Source organism: Channa argus, chromosome 4, assembly GCF_033026475.1.
Source record: "Channa argus isolate prfri chromosome 4, Channa argus male v1.0, whole genome shotgun sequence".
NCBI lineage: Eukaryota > Metazoa > Chordata > Actinopteri > Anabantiformes > Channidae > Channa > Channa argus.
The window spans coordinates 1459091-1472308 of NC_090200.1; the positions used below are offsets into that span (position 1 = coordinate 1459091).

At 42.3% G+C, this 13218-nt stretch overlaps 1 pseudogene; it reads left to right on the forward strand.

The window, feature by feature from the left end:
* Positions 1 to 1267: 1267 nt before the first annotated feature.
* On the forward strand, positions 1268 to 10782 carry LOC137125458 (NLR family CARD domain-containing protein 3-like; annotated as a pseudogene).
* The last annotated feature ends 2436 nt before the right edge of the window (positions 10783 to 13218 follow it).

Here is a 13218-nt window from a genome sequence, read left to right on the forward strand (position 1 = left end):
ACATGGTTTTGGGATTAAAGAACAGAGAACAGCCTAGAACAGCCTTCTTGCACCTACGGAACATTGCCAAAATTAGGAGCATCCTGTCTCAAAGTGATGCCGAAAAACTGGTCCATGCATTTGTTACCTCTAGGTTGGACTACTGTAATTCCCTACTTTCAGGATGCCCCAGTAACTAAAGAGCCTGCAATTAATCCAAAATGCTGCAGCAAGAGTGCTGACTGGAACTAGCGAGATCATATTTCACCTTCACTAGCTTCTCTCCATTGGCTTCCCATTAAATCTAGTATAGAATTCAAAACCCTCCTCCTGACATACAAAGCTCTTAATGGTCAAGCTTCATCATATTTAAAAGATCTAATAGTTCTGTATCGCCCGATTAGACCACTTCAATTTCAGAATGCAGGCCTACTTGTGGTTTCCAGAATTTGCAAAAGTAGAATGGGAGGCAGAGCCTTTAGCTATCAAGCTCCTCTCCTGTGGAACCAGCTTCCAATCCAAATTTGTGGGGCAGACACCGTCAGTACTTTAAGACTAGGCTTAAAACCTTCCTCTTTGATAAAGCTTATAGATAAAACTGCTCAGTCAACCTGAACTAGCTCCTACTAAGATGCTATAGGTTTAGAGTGTTGGGAGACCCCCACAAGTGCAATGAGCTCCTCTCCTCTTTTTATCTATAGATTTTTTTGTCACCACTGCATGCTATTCATTTTGTGTCTTCTCTCTCCCGTAGTTTTGCTTCTCCCTCTCTCTGTCCCTTTCTGCAGGTGTCCCTGGCTTTGGAGCTGTGTGTTTCCAGTGTGCAGCTACTGGTCCTACAAACCTGTACAATGTTTTGTTGTTGCTTTTGTTGCTCTGTTCTTTTCTCTCTTCACTTTCCACTCACCCCAACTAGTCAAGACAGATGGTCGTCCACCCTGAGCCTGATTCTGCTGGAGGTTTCTCCTGTTAAAGGGAGTTTTTCCTCTCCACTGTTGCCTAGGGCTTGTATATGTTTATATGTTATATATGTTTTTAAATTGGAAATGTGAAGTGAATGCATGTTGGAAAGTCTAGAATTTATATTTTCAAAAAACAATATAAATTTGCTGCAATTACATTTGAATTGTTCTTTTGTTTTAATGTGACAAACTTAAAAAATACGATTGGGCCATAACATCCCAGAGGGGCCTGAGAAGTAATGCAGATGTTTGCCACTCCACTCACTTCTCATTTCTGCCATTGTTTCCTCGTGTTTCAGTTTCTCTCTCTCACGCAACACTCCTCCCAACCTTCATTTCCTGTTTAAAGTTCAAATTCAGCTCTTCTGATTTTCATGATGCAACTTCTTTTGTTTCAATTTAAAGGTAACATAAGTTTTTCAGTTATGACTGTAGTGAGTGCGTTAGACTAGAAATAGCAGAAATTTGCAGCTGTTGCAGTAACTCTGATTAAAAACAGTACTAACAATAGGCAGTAGAGTTGAGACCACGTTATATTGTAAAAAAGTGCTCGTATGACACCGCGATGACTATTATTACTAAACCTTAAATTTCATAACTGAGCACAGCCGCAATAAGTGATCATCTCTAGACCAGAAGAACAATTTATATGAAGAATAAGACAATAACCTGAATAGGACAAAGCAGAACAGAGGGACAGAACTTAGATCAAATCAGGGTTCCATCGACATAGTGCACGTGGAGTTACCCCCATCACTGAAGATTTTGTGTTTGATTATTATTTAATTATTATGTTTGAAATTGTTGTGTTTGATTATTATTTAACAGATCAGTTGTCAGATCCGTTACCAGACCTTAGAAACAGTAGGACCAGAAAAGGTTAATGATCAGTAGAACAGAGTCATTTTAGCTGTGTATCAAAACTAAAGCCTGCTCTTCCGACATGAGGGAGTCACTTCAGTGTAGCTTGGTGCCTCCATCTAGTGGACTGATGGTAGAAGTGGAGCAGCTGATGGCAGCTTCCTCTGACTGCATTCAGCTGCCACTGATATGAAGCAGAGAAGAAGGAGAAATGATGAAGTGGAGGATTGTAGTTGATGTACAGATGAAGGATGTGTGTTTTCTCTCCACAGGAAGGTAGAAAGTGTGTGTGAATTCAGCAGCATGGATCAGTGTGAGGACAGAGAGGAGGGAGACCCTCCCTCTAAAACCACTCTGTGTGGGGAACCTGAGAGCCAGACCAAAGCTCAGAGGTGAGATGAGGATCTCTAACTGTCCATGACTCTTCTCCATGTCAGAGATCAGCACCAACAATCAATCCACCATCATTATTCACACTCTGACCTCTGTCTGTGTTGTGTTCAAGACCAGAGAAGCTGCACAGACCAGACTCTGCTGGACCTGGACCTGGACCTGAGCCCAGCCTTTTGTTAACGAGGCAGTCATCTTTACGCTGTATTACATTTAAAGGACAAAAACTGGAAGTTGGAAAAACGTAAGCTGTAATTGAACTTAAAATATAACTGATATCTGCTGAAAGGGGTTTGGGTTGTTTAAAGCGATGCCCCATGTTCTATCTGTTACATACACAAACTCTGTGTGTGTGTGTGTGAACATGGACTAACAATGGCTGTAATTCTGTTATTTCCAGTTGGTTTAAAAGTGTCCAGCAGCAAAGCTCAGACTCTGCATCCAGCTGTGTGTCTCTGGATAGTAATTCACATATTGGTCGTCTGATTAAATTCAAAGAGGCACGCAGCGTCTTTGAAGAACTGTGAGTATCTACGATTGATATGTGTTCGGAACAGTTGTTTTTTTCAGGCTGTCACTTTACTGTTGCTGTCAGACATATCGTCATGTGAGACATGTTTAGATGAAACGTTTCACAACACAAGACCTTTAGCTGTTGTGTGTGGCCACACAACCCTCATTACACTTATTAGATCTTCAAAGTCTGTCCAGATATATGTTGACGGGTTCCATCCACATAGGGTTTGGTATTCTGAACAGCTGAGTGTCTAAAGGTCACTATCAAACCTTTGTGTGTGTGTTGTGGTAAAGCCCAAAGCAGCAGTTAACACCAGACTCTGCTGGACCTGAACCCAGCTTCAGTGTGTCCATGAGACGTGACTGATCGATGAATCCAACGATGCATTTAAGACAAGAAGTTTGTTGTTGTAGTTCCACACATCAAATTCATTTGGAAATGTAATGTAATTCTCCTGACTTTATGTCCAACGTCCACATTTGTCAGCCCTGTTTGTCTTTCAGGATCCAGCAGCAGAGAGCAGACTTTCCTGAGCCAAATTGTCCGTCCTTCAAGAGTGACCGGTCAAAGCAGCGTTTAATTGATTTTAAAAGACAACCTTCATGGGCTAATCATATGTAAGCTGGGAATAAACTGAGCTGTTTATTCTCAACGGGACCAGCAGGACTCGAAGACCATCATTGTTCATTCTGTGTCTGTGTTGTGTTCAAGATCAGAGAAGCTGATACCAGACTCTAATGGCCCTGGATCTGAAGCCAGCTGTGTGTTCCCTAAAAGCAACCAGTCAGCTGACTTTAATTTAAATTTCAAACAAGGACAAATAAATGTTACAAAGTAAGTGGTTATTGCCTTTGATCAACGTATTACTATTATTAATAGTTCTAGACTTTTTACTTAACATTAGACATTTGTTCTTTTTTAATCAGGATCCATCAAAGTCCACACTCACCTGGACCTGATCAGACTGACCACTCAGCAGATCCTCCTCTCACTCGCAGACTGTCTGATGATGGAAGGTAAGAAGGAAAAAGTCACAGAACGGCCTTTCACATTAAGAGTGGATTGCTATGTCGTTTAAAATTTTAAATAATTCATCATATTTTACCGGTTGAAGAAATTTTCATTAGCTTTTAAGGAAAACCTGTACCTGCTGATCAGATGTAAGATGCAGGATGCAGGATGCATAGACAGGGATGTGTAGATGGAATATGAACGGAACATCTCACATTTTCACATAGTTTCTACTTGAAAGAATTTGTGACTTCGGTTTTTCACATGACAAGTGACAGAAAGAGTTACGACAGCTAAGATAGAAACTTTAAAACGTTTAGTTTTTCACCTCTACACTTTAGATCATTCTTATTCTTGATATAATGTTTAATTTAAAGAAGCTTTCTTAGTTATTTTTAATCCTGGGAGCTGACAGAGACACACTGAGCTGGAAACTCAGTTATAATATTCAACCAGCTGCAGACTGAGATGTTGATTCTCAGTGGGATCAGCAGTCTGATTCACTGTTCATATTCAAATATCAGTTCATGGACCTTCACCTTATGTGTGTCTCTGTGTGGACAGACATAATGTGAGCTCATTCTTCCTGGTTCCTCCACAGAGTGGACCAGCAGAGCTCAGAGGTTCCCAGTGGTCAGTCTGTCCAGCAGCATCAAACACACCTGGACTCCATATTTATGGTCTGTACATGTACAACTACTACTTTTCCATCTGTTGTGTCCACAATAATGTCCATGCTGCACTTTTTAGACCAGTGGATTGTCAGTCTGTCCAACATGGATCTGATGTTTGGCTCCATGGTTTTACTTGGATTGTGTCATTCATATAGTTTTCTGTTCCAGCTGCTGGAGGACAACATTGTCACTTTTGTGAAGAACGAGCTGAAGAAGATCCAGAAGAGTCTGAGTGCAGATTACCCAGAATGCTCAGAGAGTCAGAGGGAGGATGAGGAGGTGTTGGATGATGAGCATGAAGAGCAGAGGAGGAACAGCAGAGAGTCATTTCTGAAGATCACAGTGAACTTCCTGAGGAGAATGAAGCAGGAGGAGCTGGCTGACTGTCTGCACAGCAGTAAGAGGATTTTCATGGAGAAAAATATGTTTATAACCCCATTCTTAAAAGGAATTAAATTGTCAAATTGCAAATCACTTATTGATGATACTTATTGTTTTTTCACATAGAATTTACTGTTTCAGTTAATCAAAGTAAACTCAAGTCTAACCTGCAGAAGAAGTTCCAGCATATGTTTGAGGGCATCACTAAAGCAGGAAACCCAACTCTTCTGAATCAGATCTACACAGAGCTCTACATCACAGAGGGAGGGACTGGAGAGGTCAATGATGAACATGAGGTCAGACAGATTGAAACAGCATCCAGGAAACCAGTCAGACCAGAAACAACAATCAGACATGAAGACATCTTTAAAGCCTCACCTGGAAGAGATGGACCAATCAGAAGAGTGATGACAAAGGGAGTGGCTGGTATTGGGAAAACAGTCTTAACACAGAAGTTCACTCTGGACTGGGCTGAAGACAAAGCCAACCAGGACATACAGTTCACATTTCCATTGACTTTCAGAGAGCTGAATGTGCTGAGAGAGAAAAAGTTCAGCTTAGTGGAACTTGTTCATCACTTCTTTCCTGAAACCAAAGAAGCAGGAATCAGCAGGTTTGAAGAGTTCCAGGTTGTGTTAATCTTTGATGGTCTGGATGAGTGTCGACTTCCTCTGGACTTCCACAACAATGAGATCCTGACTGATGTTACAGAGTCCACCTCAGTGGATGTGCTGCTGACAAACCTCATCAGGGGGAACCTGCTTCCCTCTGCTCGCCTCTGGATCACCACACGACCTGCAGCAGCCAATCAGATCCCTCCTGAGTGTGTTGACATGGTGACAGAGGTCAGAGGGTTCACTGACCCACAGAAGGAGGAGTACTTCAGGAAGAGGTTCAGAGATGAGGAGCAGGCCAGCAGAATCATCTCCCACATCAAGACATCACGAAGCCTCCACATCATGTGCCACATCCCAGTCTTCTGCTGGATCACTGCTACAGTTCTGGAGGATGTGTTGAAAAAAAGAGGGGGAGGAGAGCTGCCCAAGACCCTGACTGAGATGTACATCCACTTCCTGGTGGTTCAGCTAAAACTAAAGAACGTCAAGTATAATGGAGGAGCTGAGACAGATCAACACTGGAGTCCAGAGAGCAGGAAGATGATTGAGTCTCTGGGAAAACTGGCTTTTGAGCAGCTGCAGAAAGGAAACCTGATCTTCTATGAATCAGACCTGACAGAGTGTGGCATCGATATCAGAGCAGCCTCAGTGTACTCAGGAGTGTTCACACAGATCTTTAAAGAGGAGAGAGGACTGTACCAGGACAAGGTGTTCTGCTTCGTCCATCTGAGTGTCCAGGAGTTTCTGGCTGCTCTTCATGTCTATGTGACTTTCATCAACTCTGGAGTCAATCTGCTGTCAGAGGAACAGTCAACCTCAGAGAAGTCTGAGACTAAAAAAGCTGCAGCAGTGCATTTCTACCAGAATTTGCTCTCAAAAGAGAAATCAACCTCCCAGACAACTAAAGCCTTTGGAAAAAAATCGGATCTACAACATCTCTACCAGACTGCTGTGGACAAGTCTTTACAGAGTCCCACTGGACACCTGGACTTGTTCCTTCGCTTCCTACTGGGCCTTTCATTGCCAAACAATCATGTTATATTAAAAGGCCTGCTGAAACAGACAGGAAGTAGGTCACAGAATAATCAGGAAACAGTCAGGTACATCAAAATGAAGATTGAGGAGACTCCCCCTGTAGAGAAAAGCATCAACCTGTTCCACTCTCTCAATGAACTAAATGATCGCTCTCTAGAGGATAAAATCCAGATATACTTAAGTGCAGGAAGTCTCTCCACAAATAAACTGTCTCCTGCTCAGTGGTCAGCTCTGGTCTTCATCTTACTGTCATCAGAAAAAGATCTGGACGTGTTTGACTTGAAGAAATACTCTGCTTCAGAGGAGGCTCTTCTGATGCTGCTGCCAGTGGTCAAAGCCTCCAAGAAAGCTGTGTAAGGATGTAGATTAAGATCTATTTATCATTATATGAAGACACTATTACTGTGTTTTCAGGTGAGAGAAAAAAATCATGACTTGTTTTTTTCCCCTTTTGTTTGTCTCCAGACTGAGCAGCTGTAACCTCTCAGAGAGAAGCTGTAAAGCTCTGTCTTCGGTTCTCAGGTCTCGGTCCTCTAGACTGAGAGAACTGGATCTGAGTAACAACAACCTGCAGGATTCAGGAGTGAAGCTGCTCTCTGCTGGTCTAAAGAGTTCATATTGTACGCTGGAAATTCTTAGGTCAAGATTCATTCAGTTGTTGAATTAATGAACATTCACAGTTACACTACTCTTTTCTTGTCGCTGAAACACTAAATTAGCTACATAATGTAACCAACCAAAACACAAAGTAATAAACATTCCACTGCATTTTGTGTCTGCAGACTCTCAGGTTGCCAGATCACAGATAAAGGCTGTGGTTACCTGGCTTCAGCTCTGAGCTCCAACCCCTCCCATCTGAGAGAGTTGGACCTAAGCTACAATTATCCAGGAGAAACAGGAGTGAAGCTGCTGTCTGCTCGACTCGAGGATCCACACTGGAGACTGGACACTCTCAGGTATGGAAAGGCCTGCTTCATACCACAAAGGGGGGAAAGATTACAACACACCAGATCTGTCTTATTGTTATGTGGGCACCTGGCCAGTGTGTTAAAAGAGATTTGGGAAGAAATGTGAACCTACCTTTTAAATTGAGTATTTAAATATTTTTTCCATGTCACACACTAAAATATCCCGACATACCTCCCTACCACATTTAACCAGAAGAAAAAAAACAGTGTGTGTCTGAGAGCTATGTAATGTCCATGTGAGCATGCTGACCCCCCTCCTCCTTTCAGGGTGGAGCCTGGGGTAATCCGATGGTTGAGACCAGGTCTGAGGAAGTGTAAGTGTTTTTAATCTATTGTATTATTAACTGAGGCCTAAATGATGTGCTGCCTTACTGAATACTTAGCATAAGTTAGCTCTTTGTGTTATTCTGTGTAGAGGTGATCTTACTCAAATCTGACGCTCCTGACTCTTCAGCACATACTTCACTCCAGAGATTGTTGTTAGACAAACATTGAAAATTTATTGTACTCGCTTCTCAACTTAGCCAACGACGGATCAATTGTACATACAACTTTAAGCACAGTGATCTCACAAGCACGTTCACTAGCTGTTTCTCAAAGTATGTCTGAACTCACAGAACTCAGTAAGAAACCGTGTGCCTCTACAGCTACACACAGAACCATTTTCTTCTACCTTGTTGCGAGTCCACACCTTTCTTGTAGTCAGAGTTCCTCTGCTCTAGTTACTGTGTTACGTCTGCTCCCTTCAGTAGCTGAGCTAAAAACTGCATCTCTCCTTAACAAACCCTTAGCATTGCATTGTTTCCTTGACCACTGGTCAACAAACTTAAAGGCAAACTATCAAAACCATATGATGTCACTAATGACATCATCAGTACATAGACACATCACAAACACACATTACATAAAACAAGTAACTAAACTTGTTTGGCTCATACATTCTGAATAACACTGGAAAATGCAAGTTGTAACTCATATTTAAAGCCCCAATATTTTTAATAACTAACAACATTGAACATCACGCCTTCAGTTTCCAGCTTCAGACTCATCAACCTGTCTGATACTCTAATCACCTCTAGAACATTCCTCACAAACTCCTCTTTCAGGATAACTCCTACTCCATTTCTCTTCCTATCTGACCCATGGTAGAACAACTTGAACCCTGTTCCTAAGCTTCTAGCCTTGCTACCTTTCCACCTGGTCTCATGGACACACAGTATGTCCACCTTCCTTCTCTGCATCATGTCGATCAACTCCCTAGCCTTCCCTGTCATAGTACCAACATTCAAAGTCCCTACTGTCAGTCCTACATTCTTAGCTTTCCTCTTCTCTCTCTGCCTACGAACACATTTTCCTCCTCTCCTTCTTCGACCAACAGTAGCCCAATTTCCACCGGTACCCTGTAGGTTAACAGCTACGTTGTTAACCGGGTCCCCGACCGATCTGGTATGGGAGTGATAATTCGCATTTTTAATTTGGCAAATGTTTTACGCCCTTCCTGACTTGGGACTGGCACAAGAAGACACTGGCTTGTGTCCCTTGCGGTTGCATTTTTTAATAACATTTCTCTATTTATAAAATCAATTTTTAACCTCCGTTTGTTAAGAGCAGTTTTCTCTGAGCCTATCGTCTGTTGCAGCAGCGACCTGATCGCTTTCACTCTGTTACTTATTATTTTTGCATTTAATATGATACCCTGTCACTCCAAGCTTCTCTAAAGTATCACTAACGTGAAGAAAATCCTTACACTGTCAGACGAGCGTAGGAAGAAAAATGTTCTCTTGTCCTGCTTCACTGACACTGACTGACTCTGACCAGGCTAAGAAAATGTCAGAGGTGAACTTGGCTGAGGGAGCCACAAACTCAGTCGCATCTGCCCTCCTTGACTCCTCCTTGACAGGGTCATCCACAGCTACAGTGCAAGTTTGCCTCCTGCCACCACTTTCCCTGCTGGATAAGTCGATACTTACTCGACTGCAGCCTCAAATGTACCAACACGTGCTGGCTTGCATGTCATTTTTCTGCACCATCTGATCTGCAGTATTCCATACTATTTGTGGGGCATGGACTGTCAAAATGTTACTGAGCTGCTCTGAACACATCTCTGAACATATTAGTAATGAAGTTTATGCATTTTATTAAATGTAACAAATATCACAGGTTTGACTTGTGCACATAAATATACAGTAAGAGTTTATGTATTAGTAAGTGCAGATAATCATGCTCCCTAAAAACCTTTGGAGTAAAAAAACTGCTCTAATCCCTGTTGTTCCCTTGAACTGTCTCTAGTCATATGTATTAGAATTGTGAGAATCTTGGTCACAGACTGACTGGAAGAAACTCACACACCAGAGAAAGAAAGCAACTGTGAAAAAAAGCCTCTTGGTGAGAATCTGTGGATGCTTCCCCTTAGTCCATCCATTCATTATGCATCCAGCCGTAATCAAGGAGTTCAGTCGAAAGTCACTTTTGATAAAGGTGTTTGCCAAATGACAGAATGTACATGTGTTAGACTGGTGTCCATCTACTGGCCTAGATCTACGTTGTCCTATTTTTAAAATAGCAGCATGACAAGTCCTCCTGTAGGAACGATGCTCTGTTATTACCTTTCTGATGCCCTCAGAATAAAAGCCCTTTTTGCATCATCACACCTCCTCTCGCCGTCTCTTCACTTAGGTAGGTATTTACACAAATCCTGACAGAACATGTCGTCATGGAGGATGCTGATAAGATCTTGATCTCAGTGAGATTCCCTAAACAATCGAGCTCAACTATCATCAAACTATCATCAAATTGTGACAATTAACTGAATCTGACTAAATGATTGACACATTTTTCTCTCCATCAGATTTCTGTCAACTCAGAGTTGACACGAACACCGTGAACAAACACCTCAAACTGTCTGAGAACAACAGGAAGATAACAGATATGCAGAAGGAACAGCCGTATCCTGATCATCCAGACAGATTTGACCGGTGTCCTCAGCTGCTGTGTAGTAATGGTCTGACTGGTCGCTGTTACTGGGAGGTGGAGTGGAGAGGAAGGGTTGATGTATCAGTGAGCTACAGAGAGTTCACGAGAGGAAACCGTGCTGAGTGTGTGTTTGGATGGAACAATCGGTCCTGGAGTCTCAGCTGCTGTGATGATCGTGGTTACTCTGTCTGTCACAACACCAGACGAAAAAACATCTCCTCCTCCTCCTCCATCTCTAACAGAGTAGCAGTGTATGTGGACTGTCCTGCTGGGACTCTGTCCTTCTACAGAGTCTCCTCTGACAAACTGATCCACCTCCACAGCTTCAACAGCACATTCACTGAACCTCTGTATGCTGGGTTTGGAGTCTGGTATCACAGGCCTGGTTCTTCCATGTTTCTGTGTCCAGAGTAGAGCAGAGAGTCTGGTTCTGTCAGAGAAACCTTGTTAGTGTTGCACAGATAGTTCAGTCTGTACGTGTTGGTCTCAATTACAAGTCCATATTCAGATTCATGGATTAAATTAGTTTCTTGTAGAAACTGATCTAAATGATTCCTTGTAAACATCTTCCTCTTCTTTGATTTTTGCACATTTTTTTATTGGTTGTAGAACAATATACAAACATGATCGTATGGCTTATGAAATATAAGGCCGACTGAATGGACCAATAAGAGAGAAACTCAAACTACCACCTTAAATAAATAACTGAGAATGAATGCAGATATGAAATGATACAAATATTAATAAACACCAGCAGATGCAGCTCAGAAGACATGAAGTTAGATGAATTTAAAGAAAGAAAAATTAGAGAAAGTGCAAATAGGGTCAACATACAGGTCACTGAACATGTCATGTGTCCAAAGCCTCTGAGAGACTTTCTGTCTTTTCTTTATCCGTCTCAAAGGTTTTTGTCTACATGGTCCTTTGTACACACAGGACAGACGGCTTTTCTTTGTCTCCATTGGGACGTGTGGGTGAATAACAGTTTCTCTTTCGTCTTCGTGATGATTGCAGAGCGCTAACGTGACCGCGCGTCGTGAACGCGAAGCTTCGAGACGCCCCGTCACTGCACGTTTTCTCGAACCTTTGGGCCGAGTTCTCCGCCTCGACCGGCGCGTCACTAGCGCGGTTCCGTGTTTTCGTCCAGCTTCACATTCTGAAGGTAAAGTCACAAGTTCGAAGTCGGACTCACTGACCGCTGGTGGTGTGTGTTGTTCGTGTTTAAACACTCGGAGCCAACACGAACCACTACAATTAAACCAGGTCCGCCACATCAGAATTAATACAAAAGTAGAGTCGATGTATCAAATAGTGGAAGTTAATGCTCAGTAGATTAAAAGTGAGTAGTTTTAAGCGGAAGCTTTTCTTACTTTCACTTCCGTTTCCAGCACATTTTCTACATGGATGCTGTAGAAGCAGCGTTTCGTTATTTACATTGCAAACTAGTTGTATCTTATTGCCATCTGTAATTTGTATGATACGTTAAAGTTGATCCTATTGTTAACTTATCATTTTGATATGCAACATTTGTAAATACATGTGATTTGATAATAAATTGGCTGTTGGCCACTTTTTAAAGGTCTGTCTCTGACAGTGCTGCATTTCCTTATTGAAACTCTGTTTACTCTGCTGTTTAATGCTGTCAGTATAAAAAGCCTCACTTTGCTGAGGGTGTCTCTGTGGGGGATCACACTGTGTTGTAGGAGTCCAAAGTCATGTGGTCTTCACTAAATGTGTAGCTTTAACTAATGGAAACCTACACATGATTATCTACATGCACCAGTTAAAGAACGGGAGGATGTTCTGAGCAAACTGACATGCTCTGACATTCAGGCATTTTGAACAGCAATTATGGAATAATCCTCAGAATCCTCAAATAACAGGTCGAACACTGCCGCTGCTGTCTGACTGTGATATGAAACAGAACAAGAGCCAATCAGTGGAGGGGCAGCTGATATTATTACAGGAGAAATGAGGGAGAGGAGGATTGTAGTTGATGTGCAGATGAAGGATGTGTGTTTTCTCTCCACAGGAAGGTAGAAAGTGTGTGTGAATTCAGCAGCATGGATCAGTGTGAGGACAGAGAGGAGGGAGACCCTCCCTCTAAAACCACTCTGTGTGGGGAACCTGAGAGCCAGACCAAAGCTCAGAGGTGAGATGAGGATCTCTAACTGTCCATGACTCTTCTCCATGTCAGAGCTCAGCACCAACAATCACTCCACCATCATTATTCACACTCTGACCTCTGTCTGTGTTGTGTTCAAGACCAGAGAAGCTGCACAGACCAGACTCTGCTGGACCTGGACCCGATCCTGACTCTGACCACGAACCTGAACCCAGCTGTGTGTCCATGAAGAGTGACGGGTCAATGGAGGCTCCTCTTCATTTCAGACAGTCTACTGATGGAATGTAATATATTCAAACTGACAGAAAGACAGCAGTTTTTTATCCATTATCCATTTACAGCTCAGTTTGTAATAAAGAGCTGCCATAATTAGTTGTTGGCATTGACACTGAAAATATGCCAACATCAGTATTTGTAACTAATGCTTCACATTGATAAATTCACCCTCCATAGAGCTTTACTTTACATACAGAATCTGGGGTAACATTTTTTAACTTTCATGTTTCAGCTCTTGTCAGTGGAATCTGATTTGTTTAAAATCATTAACGAATCACCATCATTATTCACACTCTGACCTGTTACTGTGTTGTGTTCAAGACCAGAGAAGCTGCACAGACCAGACTGTGTGTCCCTGAAGAGCGACCGATCAAATGATCACATCATTGATTTTAAAGGACAACAGCCCATGGCTGCAAATAGGTGAGTTCCTGTTTCAGTACCTGCAG